Source organism: Clarias gariepinus, chromosome 17, assembly GCF_024256425.1.
Source record: "Clarias gariepinus isolate MV-2021 ecotype Netherlands chromosome 17, CGAR_prim_01v2, whole genome shotgun sequence".
Taxonomy (NCBI): domain Eukaryota; kingdom Metazoa; phylum Chordata; class Actinopteri; order Siluriformes; family Clariidae; genus Clarias; species Clarias gariepinus.
The window spans coordinates 21,919,896-21,937,734 of NC_071116.1; positions in this window are offsets into that span (position 1 = coordinate 21,919,896).

The following is a 17,839-nucleotide window of genomic DNA, read 5'->3' on the forward strand; positions in this document are numbered from 1 at the left end:
GATCAGTTAAATTTTAATTCCATTTCGAATACAACGTGCATCATGCAATGCTCACTGAGTGTTCATTCAATACACCAAATAATAACATGCCATATAATAATGAAACATTCGTAATGTTTATAGCAGGCAAAGTAATTAATATTAATGTACTAGTACATAAACAATACAACTACAGTATTGTTATGACCACATTGCCATCTAGTGGTGTGAATAAGAAGTGATGTGGCATTGAGAAAAAAAAGTTTGTGTGGGATGTTTATTCATTCATTTTAGTTGGCCAAGTTTTGAAGTAAATTTAACAGTGGTCAGTAAGCAAGAACATATCTTGGATAGGAAACTATATTTTTAGACAGCTATTAAACAGGTTAATGTTTAATATTTATTGCACAATGTATTCTGCTTATTTTTGTAAGATTTTTTTACATTATGGAGTGGTGGGGGGCTATTATTTCATATGAATTTATTATTTTATTTTACATTATTATTATTATTATTATTATTTATTTTTATTTAGCCTTGTTCTTAAAATGTTCTGTTATGGCACTCTGCAGGTGGTGTGCTGTGATGTCTGGCACCGAGACATTGGCAGTGGATGCTATAGGTTGCTAAGTTTAGGATCCATGGAAGTATGGTCTTCATGGATCAGACTTGATTGCCCCATGAGTGCCCGAATGGATTGGGACCTGCAGAGTTTGAATGCCGAGTCAGCGGCCTTGGGCTCTTTGCCTGCGGGGTGTTGTGGTGCCTTTCTATCATGGTGCTTTTTCCAATAGGACCAGACCGCATGGGCTGGCCTTTTGTCCCAGCGGGTACGAGTGAGCCTGTGGTGCCCAGGAGAGTGTCACCAGCTTATTGATATATAATTAATAATGAATTAATTAATAATAGATAAACTGTTAATTTTGGTGACTGGCTGTATATTTTTCTTTACAAACTATTATTCAGTATGCAGACTTTAAACAAAAATAATAAGAATAGGCCCTAATCATACAAAAAAAAAAAAAAACTGCCAAAAACTGAGTCATATATCTGGCTTTAACCACATACAGTACTGTACATTACACATTTACTACTTTCTATTACTGTCACCTGTGTACAAATCAAACTTTACAAATGCATAGCATATTTAATTATTCGTGTATTTACACCATGAAATTTACGCTCACTGTCACATCTCGAAGCACTTGCAATCCCTTTCCTACAATCCCTTTAAAACGGTTGTATATAATAAAATATTTAATGCGGCAACTAAAAATACATTGTGCAAACTTACTGTAATACAAGCAGAAGAATTTGAATTATTAGTAATGTGTGACTGGCTTTTATTACCAAGCTCAAAGTGTTTCTAGTTTTAGAAACCTAAATGAGTATTCTTTTTGTTGCAATCATTTGTATTTATCTACAGTATAATGACATTAATGCCAAGTAAGGTTTAGTCATTTATTGTTCTTTTAATATTCCCTGTATAAAATGTTCATGAATCTTCTGCGATTATTAAATGAGCTCCGTCTTGGGTGTAATTATGTGTCACTGGAGCTCATTTAATGATTTCAGGCTTTCTAGATGTCCTTGCCAACATGTTCTTTTGCCAAATTCATTTAAATGCAACAGATGTGCCAGTGCTTTGTTTGTGTCATAAAAATATGCCAGTCACATGGACAATGCTCGAGCAGGCACCAAGTTGTTGTAAATCATACTAAATATCTTTTTATTGTCCACTTGTGTCTTGTCGCAGTAAATCAGTGCGAAGTGGTTTACAGCTACAGTATTGTAGTACAAAGGACTGTCAAGTCAAACCAGAACTTCTGAAATTTCTCATATAGTGTAAAACCAAATGCATTTACAGAAAACTTCAAGCGCAGTACAGCAAAGAGACTCTCAGCGGTCATAAAAATGTTGAAAGGTGCAAACATTTTAAAGAGAGCCTGCTGCAGTCGTTCCATGAACACTTGAGTGTAATGACTGATTCTTGAAAATTGATTCTTGAAAAACTTTCGTCAGTTCATGGAAGAGCCACATCTGTCTGTGGAAACTGTACTTTCAATTATTCACAAACACCACTTATACATTACATGAACACAGCTACAGTAGGAGTTATTGAGTCATCCCTGGCCATACTCCTAGACATTATGTTTGAAGTTCCTGTGAGGCTAGTGTTTCAGCAGTGATAATTACATGAAGCAGGCAGTCCAACCATGAAAGAAAACTTTCTGCTTTTATGGTATGCAAGCACTAGTAAAACATAAGTGCATTAGTGCATTATTTATTCTGCACAATCAAGTTCTGCTTTGACTCATATGCCTCTCATAATTTTTACTTGAGCAAAAATAAATGTAGTACTCATGACGGTTATTTAATGCAACCACGGGGTGGATTAAATGGGGGGGGGGGGGGCAGATGGGGGTAAATGCAGAGGGTTGTGTTAGGAAGGGCATCCGACATAAAACATTTGCCAAATCAATGATGCAAATCACAAATATCAGTTCCATACTGGCCCGGGTTAACAACAACCGCCACCAGTGATGTTGTCGTTACTATGGTGTGGATAAGAAAAGAAATGGAGTAAGAGATATTCTGAAAGAGGAGTTTATTAGGAATGTTCTAGAGGTGAAGAGAGTATAGGGTGATGAGTCTGAAGCTGGAAATTAAAGGTGTGATGTTCAATGTTGTTAGTGGTTATGCCCCACAGGTAAGATGTGAGGTAAAAGAGAAGGAGACATTCTGGAGTGAGTTAGATGAAGTGATGCAGAGCATCCCTAGAGGTGAGAGAGTGGTGATTGGTGCAGACATGTTGGGGAAGGGAACAGAGGGGATGAAAATGTGATGGGCAGGTTTGGTCTTCAGGACAGGAATGTATAAGGACAGATGGTGGTGGAATTTGCAAAGAGGATGGAAATGGCAGTAGTAAATACTTTTTTCCAGAAGAGGCAGGGTGACATATAAGAGTGGAGGCAGAAGCACTCAGGTCGACTACATCTTGTGTTGACGTTGTAATCTAAAAGAGATCAGTGACTGCAAAGTGTTGGTAGGGGAGAGTGTAGCCAGACAACACAGAATGGTGGTGTGTAAAATAACCCTGGTGGTGAGGAAGGTGAAGAGAACAAAAAAGGCAGAGCAGAGGACAAAGTGGTGGAAACTGAGAAAGGTTTAGTATAAAGTGTAGTCTTTAGGGAGGAGTTGAGACTATGGGTGGTCAGAAGGTGCTTTCAGTTGACTGGACAGCTATAGCCAATGTGATCAGGGAGACAGGAAGACGGTACTCATCGGAAAAGGGAAAAGTGGACAAGGAGACTTGGTGGTGGAATGAGGAGGTCCAGGAGTGTATACAGGGAAAGAGGCTAGCTAAGAAGAAGTGAGACACTGAGAGGACTGAAGAGAGTAGACAGGAGTACAGGGAGATGCAGAGTAAGGTGAAGGTAGAGGTGGCAAAAGCCAAACAAAGAGCATATGAGGACTTGTATGCTGGGCTGGACAGTGAGGAAGGAGAGGTACAGGTTGGCTAGGCAGAGAGATAGAGATGAAAAATATGTGCAGCAGGTTAGAGTGATTAAAGATAGAGATGGAAATGTACTGACAGATGCCAGGAAGGTGATGGGAAGATGGAAGGAGTTCTTTAAGGAGTTGATGAATGAGGAAAGCAAAAGAGAACAAAAAGCCAAAGAGGTGACTGTTGTGGATCAGGAAATAGCAAATATTAGTAGAAGTGAGGTGAGAAGGGCGTTGAAGAGGATGAAGAGTGGAAAGGCTGTTGGTCCTTATGACATACCTGTGGAGGTATGGAAGGGCTTAGGAGAGGTGGCAGTAGAGTTTCTGACTAGTTTGTTTAACAAGATCTTGAAGAGTGAGAGGATTCCAGAGAAATGGAGAAGTGTATTGGTGATGATTTTTAAGAACAAGGGAGATGTGCAAAGCTGTGGCAATTACAGAGGCATAAAGCTAATGAGCCATACAATGAAGCTGCGGGAGAGAGTAGTGGAAGCTAGGTTAAGGGTAGAGGTGAGCATTTGTGGGCAGCAATATGGTTTCATGCCTAGAAAGAGTACATCAGATGCAGTATTTGCTTTGAGGATGCTGGTGGAGAAGTACAGAGAAGATAATAAAGAGTTGCATTGTGTCTTTGTAGATTTAGAGAAAGCGTATGACAGGGTGCCAAGAGAGGAGCTGTGGTGTTGTCTGAGGAAGTCTGGAGTGGCAGAGAAGTATGTTAGAGTGGTGCAGGACATGTATGAGAGCTGTAAGACCGTGGTGAAATGTGCTGTAGGTGTGACAAAAAGAATTCAAGGTGAAGGTGGGTCTGCATCAAGGATCGGCTTTAAGCCCATTTTTGTTTGCTCTGGTGATGAACAGGATGACTGATGAGAGGTGCATAAATGCAGGAGTCTCCATGAACTATAATGTTTGCAGATGACATTTTGCTTTGTAGCGAGAGCAGGGAACAGGTGGAGGAAAATTTGGAGAGGTGGTAGTACGCTCTGGGAAGCAGAGGAATGAAGGTTAGCTGCAGCAAGACGGAATACATGTGTGTGAATGAGAGGGACCCAAGAGAAACGGTGAGGCTACAGGGAGCAGAGGTAAAGAAGGTGAGAATGAAAGGAAAGGTGTACAGGACAGTGGTGAGACCAGCAGTGCTCTACGGCTTAGAGAAAGTGGCACTGAAGAAAGGCAGAGTTGGAGGTAGCAGAGCTGAAGATGTTGAGGTTCTCTTTGGGAGTGACAAGGACTGATAGGATCAAGAATGAGTTCATCAAAGGGACAACCCATGTTAGAAGTTTTGGAGAAAAAGTCAGAGAGGCCAGATTGAGGTGGTTTGGACATATCGGAAGAAGGATGCTGAGGTTTGAACTGCCAAGCAGGAGGTCTAGAGGAAGACCAAAGAGGAGATTTATGGATGCAGTGAGAGAGGACATAAGTTTAGTTGGTGTGAGAAATTCGCTGTGGTGACCCCTAAAAGGGAACAGCCGAAAGACAAAGAAGAAAAAGATGGTAATTCTACAATACATATTGTTAGCTATACTGTTAGCTATATACTGTAGCAAAGATATATCCTCATATCCTGAAATTGGTAGTACCACTAAAGTATTTAACAATTCAATTCAATTTTATTTGTATAGAGCTTTTAGCAATTGTCATTGCCGCAAAGCAGCTTTACACAATCAAAAGAATTATTTAAGTTTGTATGAAATGTGAATGTGCATGAATAAAAAATGGTCAGATAGTCCCTGGTGAGCAAGCCGAGGGTGACAGTGGCAAGGAAAAACTCCCTGAGATGGTAATAGGAAGAAACCTTGAGAGGAACCAGACTCAACAGGGAACCCATCCTCATTTGGGTGAAACAGAAAGCAGTAAATGATCTGCATTTATACAGTGTGTAGGGTGGGAGGCAGTTCAGCTATAATAGCTGATGTTAATTGATGTTAATATGGAGTCCAGGTAGTTATTGAAGACTCTTGTAGGAAGTTCCAGTCCTGAGCTATCGAACTGTCAAGTCCCCAAAGAAACAGTTGCCAACACCAGTCAATGCCAGAACCATCTTCTAGGTAGAGAGAATCATCCCCAGACACCAGACGCATCCCAAAGAGACACACGGGGCATCCATGTGACGAGATCTCCAACCAGAAGCGGGGCACCAGGATGGGTCAGACAGGTCCGGAGGACAGAGGGAGTCTGGATCACTGGCAGCTCAGGAACGACATGTGTAGCTCAAAAGAGTGAAAGGGGGAGACAAGGGGAGAGAGGAAAGAGAAAAAGGGGGAGAAAGAGAAGAAGAGGAGAGATGGCAGTTAGGTATGGTCACAGTCACACAATGTATAATGTGAATGTATATTAACTGTAGAGTGCAAGCAGAGACTCCGGCAGGACTAACTATGACAGCATAAAAGGGAGAGCCAGAAGGAAACGCAAACATGAGGGCTTCCTGAAATGAAAAGCAAACAATCACCTCACCGTCAGCAAACCTGAGTGATCAATGAGAGTGAGGAAGACAGCATCTAAACATACCAGTTCACCATAATACTCTACGTCCATGAGTCCCCCAGATCTGCTCCTTTACCTAAGGCAAATCTATTAATAAAAATGCTTGGCTAAATAAATTGTTTTTTAGCCTGGACTTAAACACTGAAACTGTGTTTGAGTCCCGAACACTATTTGGAAGACTATTCCATAATTTTGGGGCTTTGTAAGAAAAAACTCTGCCCCCAGCTGTATTTTTCATAATACGCGGTACTGACAAGCAGCCTGCATCCTTTGATCGAAGTAGGCGTGGCGGTTCGTAAGACACTAGCAGTTGCAATGCTTTATATGTCTAGAGTAGTATTTTAAAATCAATGCGAAATTTCACAGGGAGCCAATGCAGTAAAGATAAGATACTGTAGGTGTGATGTGCTCATATCTTCTGGTTCTAGTGAGAACTCTCGCTGCTGCATTCTGGACTAGCTGAAGCTTATTTATGCACCTAGCTGCAACCAGACAGTAAGGCATTACAATAGTCCAACCTAGAGGTGATAAAAGCATGAACTAGTTTTTCTGCATCAAATTAGCGACAATATATTTCTTATCTTGGCAATATTTCTGAGGTAAAAGAATACTATCCTGGTAATATTATCTACATGAGCTTCAAATGAAAGGCTGGAATCTATAATCACACCAAGGTTGTATTTTGATGGAACAGAAAGGCCATCCAAAGTTACGGTGTGATCTAAAATTTTACTCCTAGCTGTATGCGGTCCTATGACTAGAACTTCTGTCTTATCCGGATTAAGCAGAAGGAAGTTAATTAGCATCCAATTTCTTATGTCCTGCACACATTGCTCAACTTTAGTTGTTTTTTTTCTCATTAGGTTTTGCTGAGACATATAACTGTGTGTCGTCAGCATAACAATGAAAACTAATACCATGCTTACGGATTATGCTGCCCAGAGGACGCATGTAAAGGGAAAAAAGCAGTGGACCTAAAACTGAACCCTGTGGAATGCCAAACTCCACTAGAGAACATGCAGAATAATCACCATTTAAGTGTACATACTGATAACGATCGGTCAGATAGGATCTGAGCCAGGAGATGTCTGTACCCTTAATTCCTACTACATTTTCTAATCTGTGAAGAGGAATAGCGTAATCAATGGTGTCAAAAGCTGCACTGAGGTCGAGTAATACAAGCATAGTTACACAACCCTGATCAGAGGCCAATAGGAGGTCATTTACTACTTTAACGAGTGCTGTCTCTGTGCTGTGATGAGGCCTAAATCCTAACTGTTCATGTATGCCATTTCTATGTATATATGAGCATAGATGCTCCGCTACTATCTTTTCCAGAATCTTAAAGATAAAGGGGAGGTTTGATATTGGCCTGTAATTGGACAGCTGACAGGGGTCGAGGTCAGGTTTCCTAATTATTGGTTTGATAACTGCTAATTTAAAAGATTTTGGAACATAACCAATGCTAAGTGAAGAATTAATTATTTTCAACAGGGGTTCTGTTATTGCTGGTACTATCTGTTTAAGAAAATGTGTCGGTACAGGATCTAATATACAGGTTGATGAATTTGCAGAAGAGATGAGTGAAATTAGTTCATTCTCTTCAAGGGGAGTAAAGTATTCTAGTTTCTGATCTGACATGGCTAGATTAACATCTGCATCAATTACATTGTACACAATATGCAACTGCTAGGGAACTCATTTAGTGTAAAACATTTAGGCTACGTTTACACTGCAGGTCTCGATGCCCAATTCTGATTTGTTGCCTATGTCTGATTTTTTTGACCGTCTGTTTACATGTTCTTTCAACTATGACTTATATCCGATACACGTGTTTACACTTGCCATACCATCTAAAACATCGCGCATACTTAAAGGGAGATTCTTGCGCTACACACTAGCCAAGATAGACGAAGATAAAATATGCTTGACGCTCTGCGATATATGCAAAGTTCGCGAAACGTCACCATGGTTTTAAAACAGAGGAGGAGAAAAAACCCACATGGAAAGAACCTATATGAGGATATATGCGCATATATGAAACCTATATGCAGTATATATGCACATATATCCTCACCTATATGAGGATATATGCACATATATCTTCACCTATATGCAGTATATATGCACATATATCCTGACCTATATGAGGATATATGCGCATATATCTTCACCTATATGCAGTATATATGCACATATATCCTGACCTATATGAGGATATATGCGCATATATCTTCACCTATATGCAGTATATATGCACATTTATCCTCACCTATATGGGGATATATGCGCATATATCTTCACCTATATGCAGTATATATGCGCATTTATCCTCACCTATATGGGGATATATGCGCATACATGAAGCCTATATGCAGTATATATGCATATATATGATAATATATATGCTGCATATAGACAAAATTGAGGTGCATATATGTGCATATACAGGCCATATAGGTCTCCTGTATTGCTTCTTTATATCCACATATAAGCCCTATATGTACATACAAGATATGTCTCCTATATAGCTCATGGCAGGATCTGGTCATTTTAGCTCATATCTCACTTTGGCAACTGTCATACATGATGCGCTCATATTTTCTATTATCAAGGCAATAACTAAGAACTAACTAAATAAAAAACACATTTTAGAATTTCTGTCACATTATCTGCTAATGACCCGAGGCAGGACACGCCCACACGCCAATCACACGGAAATCAGTCCGGCTAATTTACATACTAGGCCACGCCCCCGGACAAGGAAACTCTTCAGAATGTTCTGGAAAGTGGGAGGAGTTTACATTTACCTCAGAAGAAGACTGTGTGGCCCTGACGACGAACGGGGAGCATTTTGAAGAGAGAATCCAGGAGGACACACTGGGTAAGTTATTAAGTCTTATATAACTCTTATTCTGATAATATTAAACTAATATTAGTAAATATTTTCCTCACTTCAGCTAGCTCTTGTCAGCTTGTGTGACACATTGGCTTTCAATGCCATTTACATAGTTTAGGTAAATCATGCTAACATGCTGCCTTTCTGCATGTAGCACAAACATGATATTTCCCGGTGGCTAAGCTAATGCCTTATGGAGTTTACAGATGTTTATAAACGTTTTAATAAATAATCATTTATTATTATTATACTGTCTTATTATTTTTGTCTTTTCTAGATGCTACATTGAAGAAGTGGCCGGCAGCCACCCGAGGGCAGACAGGCACATCTATCAATTCAAAGCTCACGAAGCTGAGAAGGTCCTCAAAATATATATATATGTTTTCTTCCTGTTGAGTTTTTTTGTCTTATTTTTGTTCTTTTACTATTTGATTGTTCTTAAAAAAATAAAAATAATTAAATTTCTACATTTTGGGCTTTTATTTATGTTGTCTAACAGCTATGGATTTTAATAATTTTACTAATATCTAGGTAAAAATATAGGTGCATATATGCACATAGGTACATATATGCACGTATATATGTACACATATATGCACATATAATATAGGAAAACGGCCAATTTTATATATGTCACATATATGTCTATAGGTACATATATGTACGCATATATGTACATATAATATAGGAAAACGGCCAATTTTATATATGTCACATATATGTCTATAGGTACATATATGCACGCATATATGCACGCACGCATATATGTACGCATATATGTACATATATGTACATATAATATAGGAAAACGGCCAATTTTATATATGTCACATATATTAAAAACCTATATCAAACCTATATTAAAACATATATGTTTTATATAGTTTTTTTCCGTGTGGGAAACGGCATAACTGCAGCCTGTTCATATGCTTCATTCACCCAATACTGATTTCTTAATGTTATTTAGCCTAAATAAGCATTAAAAAAGGGAGGGGGGGTGGGTGCTTTTCCTTTTCCATGTCACCTGCGATGTTATAATTCCACATGCGCTTCCACTGGAGAATAACATTACAGCATTAAACCGCAAAGAAGTCGCAGTTTTGAGGACGTACAGTATAGAATACAATTACTCAGGAAATCCGATCTGTCTGTTTACACAACAATCACATTAGCACATATCTGATTTATATCTTATTTATTTCCATATATGAAGGAGGCCTGAAACCGATCTCTAAATACCGGAATGCATGCCTTTTTTTCCTGTTTACACGGACATAGAACATATCCGATATGTGTCACATATGAGCAAAAAATCTGAATTGGGTCACATTTACCCAACAGTGTAAACGTAGCCTTAGTGAGAGTTTTTAGTATCACACATCAAAGGATCTGGCTAGCTTTTTTAGTTCACTCAGCCAGCTAACGATTTACCTGCACATCCTTCCACAAGTTTAATGTGGAGCTGTGGCATGCTAATCCTAACTAGTTTTGGCTTGCATAATTTGCAGTTCATTATTACCCTGCTTTATTTAAAGCATTTAAAACAGATGTGTGATGAATTCGGCCAGACGTGCTCATTTGTCTCCACTATCTCAGACACTGCTGCTGCTGTCTCAGCCAGAAACAGTTTTACTTTAATTAGGACTTGAATAAAAATTTGCACATCTTTGTATTTTACTTGGGTTACAGACGTCTGGGTTTAAATACATTAATAATTTTAATCTGTAACAGTGATTACAATACTTTTTAGAACAACCTAATACTGTACATCCCAAAGGAGCATAAAATGTAAACTGCACACTCTCCTCCAAAAGTATTGGAACAGCAAGGTCAGTTGCATTGTTTTTCCTTATTGTTTTGCTATAATGAAGACATCTGGGTTTGACACTAAAAAAGGTATGAAGCAATTGATCCAAATTTTATCTTTAATTTCTTAATATTCATGTCCTGCTGTGATAAACGACTTAAAACATGGCACGTTTTTGTTTTAATGTACTTATTTTTTAACACATTTAAATATTGCCACATGTGACTGACAGGTGTTTCTTATTAATCATATGTCCCCTTTAGATTAACTCTTTAAATGTTAAATAGATCTGAATGGTTTGATCACTGTAATAGACTGTATCTGTTGAAGGAATAAACCAATATGTACACCAAAAGAGCTGTATATGGGAGATAGACAAGCCACTTTGAAACTGAGATAAGAGGTGAAATTAATCAATTAATGCCTAAGCATTGGCCATAACCAGTATAACAATATATAATGTAATGAAAAAAAAAAAAAGAAGAAGAAATCATTGGTGTACTTAAAATTAGACATCAAAATAGGTCAACCAAGAAAAACAGCTATTCAAGACAGGATTATTATGAGAGCTGAAAAAAAAAAAAACTGATTATACACTGAAATCACCAGCAACTGGCATGGGGCAGAGGAAACAGTAGCGCAATCCACCATTTAGAAAAGACATAGAGATTAGACATGTAGGTGCCACAAGATGCAGATCAGCAGTAAAAATCAGAAGGACTGATTGGAATAAAAAAAAAACAACCAGATATAAGCCACAAAATGCCACAAAAATCTCTTTAAAAAATTAACTTGTACCAAAATGTGAAAAAAGGAAGAAATCTGCTCATGATCCAAAACACACAAGCTCATCAGTCGACCACAGTGAAGGTAGTGTCATGACTAGGACTTGCATGGCTACTTCTCGAACAGACTCACTTATATTTATTTATGATGTAACTCATGATGGTAGCAGCAGAGAAATACATCCAGTGTAATTGGGAGGAATAAAGTGGAAGGTTTTAGACCTGACAAGTCCAATTGAGCATGCATTTCACATCCAGGAGATAAGACTGACAGGATTAACGCACCAAAACAAACATCAGCTGAAAGAAGCTGATGATACATGCATGGAAAAGCATGACAAAAGAAGAATGCAATAGTTTGGTGATGTCATTGGGTTGCTGACTTGATGCACTTATTGCAAGTTATGGAAATTTATCCAAATATTAAGTACTATTAACTTCAATTTCCTGTATGACTATGTCACTTTAACTTGCTGCTTATCCTGTACAGGGTCACGGGAGGATTGGAGTTTATCGAGGCGAATTGGGGCACTAGGTAGTGTGCCAGTCCATCACAGGGCACACAAGCACACATACTTACAGTCTAAGTCACATAACACAGGGAATTTAGAAGCAGCAATGAGATTCATTTGCATTTGTCTTTGGACTATTGGATTAAACCTAAAGGAAACCCACTGAGTAATCCACTCCAGCACCTCAAACCCTTGACCCTGAAGGTGCCACGCCTCAGTACCATGCCAACAACTATACCATCATGTTAGAGTTTCTGTTTTATTAATCTTGCTTACCAAAAGTTGCCATGTTCCAGGTTGTTTAACACATCTACAGTATATGCAATGAATGACGGAAATGAAAGGGAATTCTGATCTGTGCTCTCCTATTTACTGTATCTTGTGATCTCGACCTCACTCGTCTTCAGTGTATAGGAAAAAAACAAAGGAATTGGCCTTTCTGTTCTCATACTGTGAGGCAGAAAGCAGTTCTGTTGTGCTACAGGCAGATGGAGACACAGTCACATTAATCAAGTCTGTTCATTACCTTGTACATCAGTGTCTCTGCATAATTATGTCTGCCTTCATGGATTAACACAGACAGCATGCTAAAATCTATAACGCAACCCTGCATGCTGCTAATAAGAGCAGATTTTGTGTATTTTATTCAACTTTAGTTGTTTTATTACATTTTTAAATAAAAATAAAATTGAGACAGCAGCAAGTCTGCCAGCCCCAGTCGGGTGTGTTATTTGGCGTGTCTAATGTTGAGGAAGGCTCATGTTTTGAAGTGGCATGACGTGCTGTGTGGAGGTGCTCAGGAGCCTGTTCCACCTGTGGAGACAGCTGGATGAGGAGGGCTAAATTTAGGCGAGCGTCTGCAGTGCAGGGTCTGGGAGTCCCAGCCTCTCTCCTGCCTGTCACACTGTCTCTCTTCATTAGACGAAGGGGAGCTTGGGGACCATGGGAAAGTCAAACAATCATTTAAGCACGAACGTGGCTCTATTTCCACAGCCTTCCGCTGCTCTTTCTGCTGCTGAGGGTGCCTGTGCACAATGGCAAGATCCCATCCCTATTCAGACACTGTCAGGCACTGATTCACATATTCTTTTCACGTCACTCAGGCAATAATGACAAAAATTCCCTCTTTTTGAGGAGCCAGTTGGCTCCCCACCATGCCGGGCTTTAGTTAGGCTTAGCTGGACTGACATTTTGGCTCCACTTTTAATATTTGGCTTTTGCATTCATTGTCTTTTGAACTTGAAATGGCTTGTTTTTTGAGCATTCAACCTCAGGCCTGGGAGAGAATTTACACCATAAATATTTCATTTGCATAAAATCGCCAACTATAGGAGGAACAAAGGAGGGAAAGGCTTAAATATTTGTATAGCACCAAGCTGTTTAGCCTGGTAGATTGTATGCAGCCCTCCAGTAAATGAAAGGCTAAGTTGTGATGGAGCTGTTGTGAGAATGCCAGTGTTAAATGGTAGTCAAATCTGTAGTAGGCGACTTGATCTTCTGTCTTGTTTTTGAGAATCAGGATAACACATTAGAGCTGTGATACTGTCTGTCACAAACATAGGCATGAGTGATTGTCATCATCGCTTACAATTACCACTTCATCATACAGTACTTGCCACCTGCACATTTATGTACGAGTTTGAGTTCATGTTCACGTCAAACATCAAAATGATGTAATAAGTGATCTCAGTGACTTTGATTGTGGCATAGCTGTTGGTGCTCAACAAGATGGTTAGAGTATTCCTGGAATTGTTTACCCCCTGGGTGTTTTTATGTACAACAGTCTCTAGAGTTTAAATTATAGTGTACAGATAAGTGGAGAGCACTTGACACAATAGACCAGGGTGAGTAGAAAAGCACAATAGTGAACTTTGAGGGAAGTATTGTAGTGGTTAGCACTGTCGCTTTGCACCTCCAGGGTCCGTGTTCGATTCCCGGCCAGACTTGATTCCCGTCTCTGTGTGCATGGAGTTTGCATGCTGTCCCCTGCAGATGAGGCTAATTGGCATTCCTAAAATTGCTTGTAGTGTGTGACTGTTTGTATGTGTGTGTGCCCTGTTCAGGGTGTACCCCGCCTTGTGCCCTAAGTCTCCTGGGATAGGCTCCAGGACCCCCGCGATCCTGAATACAGGATAAAGCGGTATAGAAGATGAGTAAAGGAGTGACTAAGTACGGTACATACAAAGAAATATTAAAATACTCAAAATGAACAAAAACCACATCTGATATCTGTTCCTTTATTAAAAAGGACCCAAGGCCACAACTTACTCAAAGTATATGACGTATATACTAACAGTCAAAACTTTACCGAAAAAAAGAAACATTCCGACAGCAACGTTAACAATGTGGGTGGAAAATCCTCAAGGACAAGCTTAATTAATGGAAGTAATTAAACGTCCTTTATCTTAAAGAAGGACAAATGGTGTTTCCATAGTCTCTCTGTAAAATGGCCAATTGAAATAATTGAATAAAGTCTGTGGGGGGAATTTTAAGTGATAATATATCCTAATTTGGCAAACAAGTAAATGGTACTAGATGGCTTTATTACTTCCTGCTGCTAGTTCTCAGCCTGTCTGCTCCTCAGGCGGATCTGGAGGACGCTTTTCAAACTTTCAGCTGTCTCAAAGTGCCAAACCCTGAGGATCACACGACTTAGGGTTCTTCCTGAGCGAGATTTCAGGTGCTGTCATGAAACTCTGAGATTAAATTGTACACCTGATTCTAAGTCAAATTTAAAGTTCTTTCTTTTTCAAAACTGTTCTTTATATTGTGTTCAACTAATATGGTTTCCATGGCTCTGGAAGGTAGCAAATTGGACTTTGAAATCCAATTTGGTTAATTAAACTTTGCCAGTCCTAAGTTATTTGCCTGAAGTTAAACTTGCAGCATAAATTCAATCAAAATGTTGAGTGGAAGGGAAGCTATGAGTAATAAACTAAAACTCACCACCAAGATGGAGCACCTGGGGCTCAGTCCATCTCTATGTCAGTGGATCTGCCACAGGCAGTAAGGATGGGCAGAAATGTCTGATAGTGGACTTAAGTACAAAGCAAGAGAGGAACTACCAGAATACCATGATCAACGAGAGCCCAATAGAGAGATTGGACAGCTTTCAATACGCAGGACCTGTCATGGTTTTGTCACATCAACACTGAGGTGAAAAAGGCCCGGCAGCATCTCTACCACCTCAGACGCTTGAGAGACTTCAGAATGCCTTCTAAGGTGCTTAGGAACTTTTGCTCCTCCCCCATAGAGAGCATCCTGATGGGAAACATCACAACCTGGTTTGGAAACAGCACCATGCAGGACACACGAGTTCTACAGAGGGTGGTGCGATCAGCTGAACGAATCATCCATACTGGGCTCCCTGACCTGCACTCAATCTACAGCAAGCGGTGCTGAACCAAGGCAGGGAAGATCGTGAAGGACCTCAGTCACCCCAACAATGCACTGTTCTCTCTTGCAGTCAGGAAAGCACTTTTGATCCTTGAAGACTAACACAGACTGAGGATGAGCTTCTTCCTGCAGGCTATATGAACTCTCAACTAGAACTCCACATAGGACTTAACACTCTGACTGCTTTCTCACAAAACTATTTTACTATCCATCATGATGCACATCACACATTTCATATGGCACATTTTCACACCATGGACCTTTTGAAAAAATTTTTGAATTGAATTCATTTTATTATTTGTACATAATGTCAAAGTAAATTTTTTTTACAGCTAAATGTTTTATATATATATATATATATATATATATATATATATATAGTCTACTATATAATTAAAAGTTATTTCATTATGTCTTATAATAGTAAGGTTTCAATGATGCAACTTTTTAAATAAAAGGGTACAAATTGTTGCATATTGAACCTTTATTAAATGAGATATCCCAAAAATTATGTAAAGGTTTGAAATCCTAAATATTTGGGATTATTTGGGATTAATATATATATATATATATATATATATATATATATATATATATATATATATATATATATATATATTTTTTTTTTTTACACATTTTTTACACATTTTTTACAATTTTTTACAATTTAATCACACACATGCCTAGTTTAGACTGTGAATCAGTGACAGCATTTGGGTGTTTTCAGCTTTTTGCACTCACTCGATTTCTGAAGGAGAACTGAGAACAGCCGTGTGAGACAGCTCTGAAAGGGCTCGTGCCAAGGCGCCATGAGTAGCTTCAACACACGCTGACACAGGCCAGAGTGCCAACAGTGAAGTCTTTAAGAGCTTGTCAACACCACAAAATAAACTAAGTGCGGAAGGCTGTTCCCAGGGTGTTGTTTAAAATTATGGCCCACATTCCGGTGTTCAGCGGAAGTGTTAACAAAGGAGTAAAGTCAGTCATCCATATACATGAATACACTGGGTCTACATAGAGAAACTCCAGGATCGTGGTCTAACCTACAAACTTGACCTTGACGGGTTCTTTCGACAGGCATGCAGATAGTGTAGTCAAGAGCAGCATTTAAATTGAGCAGGAGAATGATTAATATAAAAGACAAGCTGGGCTCCTGCACCTTAATCTTATGGGTATATAAATCATTTCCCATTTCATCTTTAACCATTTAATTACACAATGTGCTAATTCACACTGACACACAATCGAGTAAGCTAGATGCTAGCAGGGGTAATATGTAAGCCATAAGCCCTTCATTTTAATTCTTTTAGGTGTTTTAAATTATTTGCAGCATTCGACTGTGTACAGAGAGTTACAGGAAGCGTGGATTAGACAGATGAAGCGACTATTATCTGCCTAAATAGAGAGGGAAGATGATGCTGGTGTTAATGTTTGTAGGTAACATTTAAAGATATGTTAATTTGAAAATAAGAACTGGTTAAAAATAAATAAAGAAATAAACCTTTAGATCTGGCCATACATGTTAATGGGTCAGCGATAGTTTTCTCGCCCGCCATGCAGAAGCGCAATGTAAAATGTAAAGCCCATGTAAAATCTGTGCCAAGTTGTGTTAGGATCGGATAAATGAAAAACAAAATGGCTGATTTACTTTTTAATAATCATATACTTTTCATTTTCACCTATTCGTTGTCTATACCACTTATCTAGTGTAGGGTTGTGGGGAGCCTGGAGTTATCCCAGTATAACTCATAATAGGGCACGAGTACACACTCACAACCCCAGTAATACTGTACACTAAGGGCAGTTTGGAAACTCCAATCAGTGTGAGCAAACAGGAGTAAAATGCATGGGAAGAGCATGCAAGAACAAAGCAAAATTTGAAGTATCTTTGAGTTGAGTAATGTCAACTCGACTTCATTCTTGTTAGGTAGAATATTTCAGTACTCATCTTTCTTCAGTAGCTTCTTCAGTCTGATGGAGGTTAGTACCTTTACCTAATTGGACTTGCAACATAGCTAGTTAGCTAAACAAAAATAGAATAAACATGTTAACTATTTTTTGAGTTTGGTGTAATACGGAAAGCCAAAGCCAATAATACTGTCAAATTAAATTTTTCTATCTTTTTTATACTGCAACTGGAAGTCATTCATTAGCTGTGGAGGCTCATTCCTCTTCTCTCTGGTAGCCTTTCTGGCATAGGGTACTGCTGCATAGAGGCCTTCAATAGCTTTTAGCATTTAATAGGTAAAAAAGCAAAGAAAAGTTTAAGCCTATGTAAGCACTGGTGTCAGGTGACACTTAAAAGGGAAAGCCATCTGCAGGCACAGATATATGACCCAGTAGCTAAGTAATGGACTTCTGTGAGAACAGTCCCCATAGACCACCCTAATGCCTTGTTAAGAATCTGTTGATCCTATTTCGTCCCATTTTATTGCCACTAACATGATGATATTGTATTACGGACAGG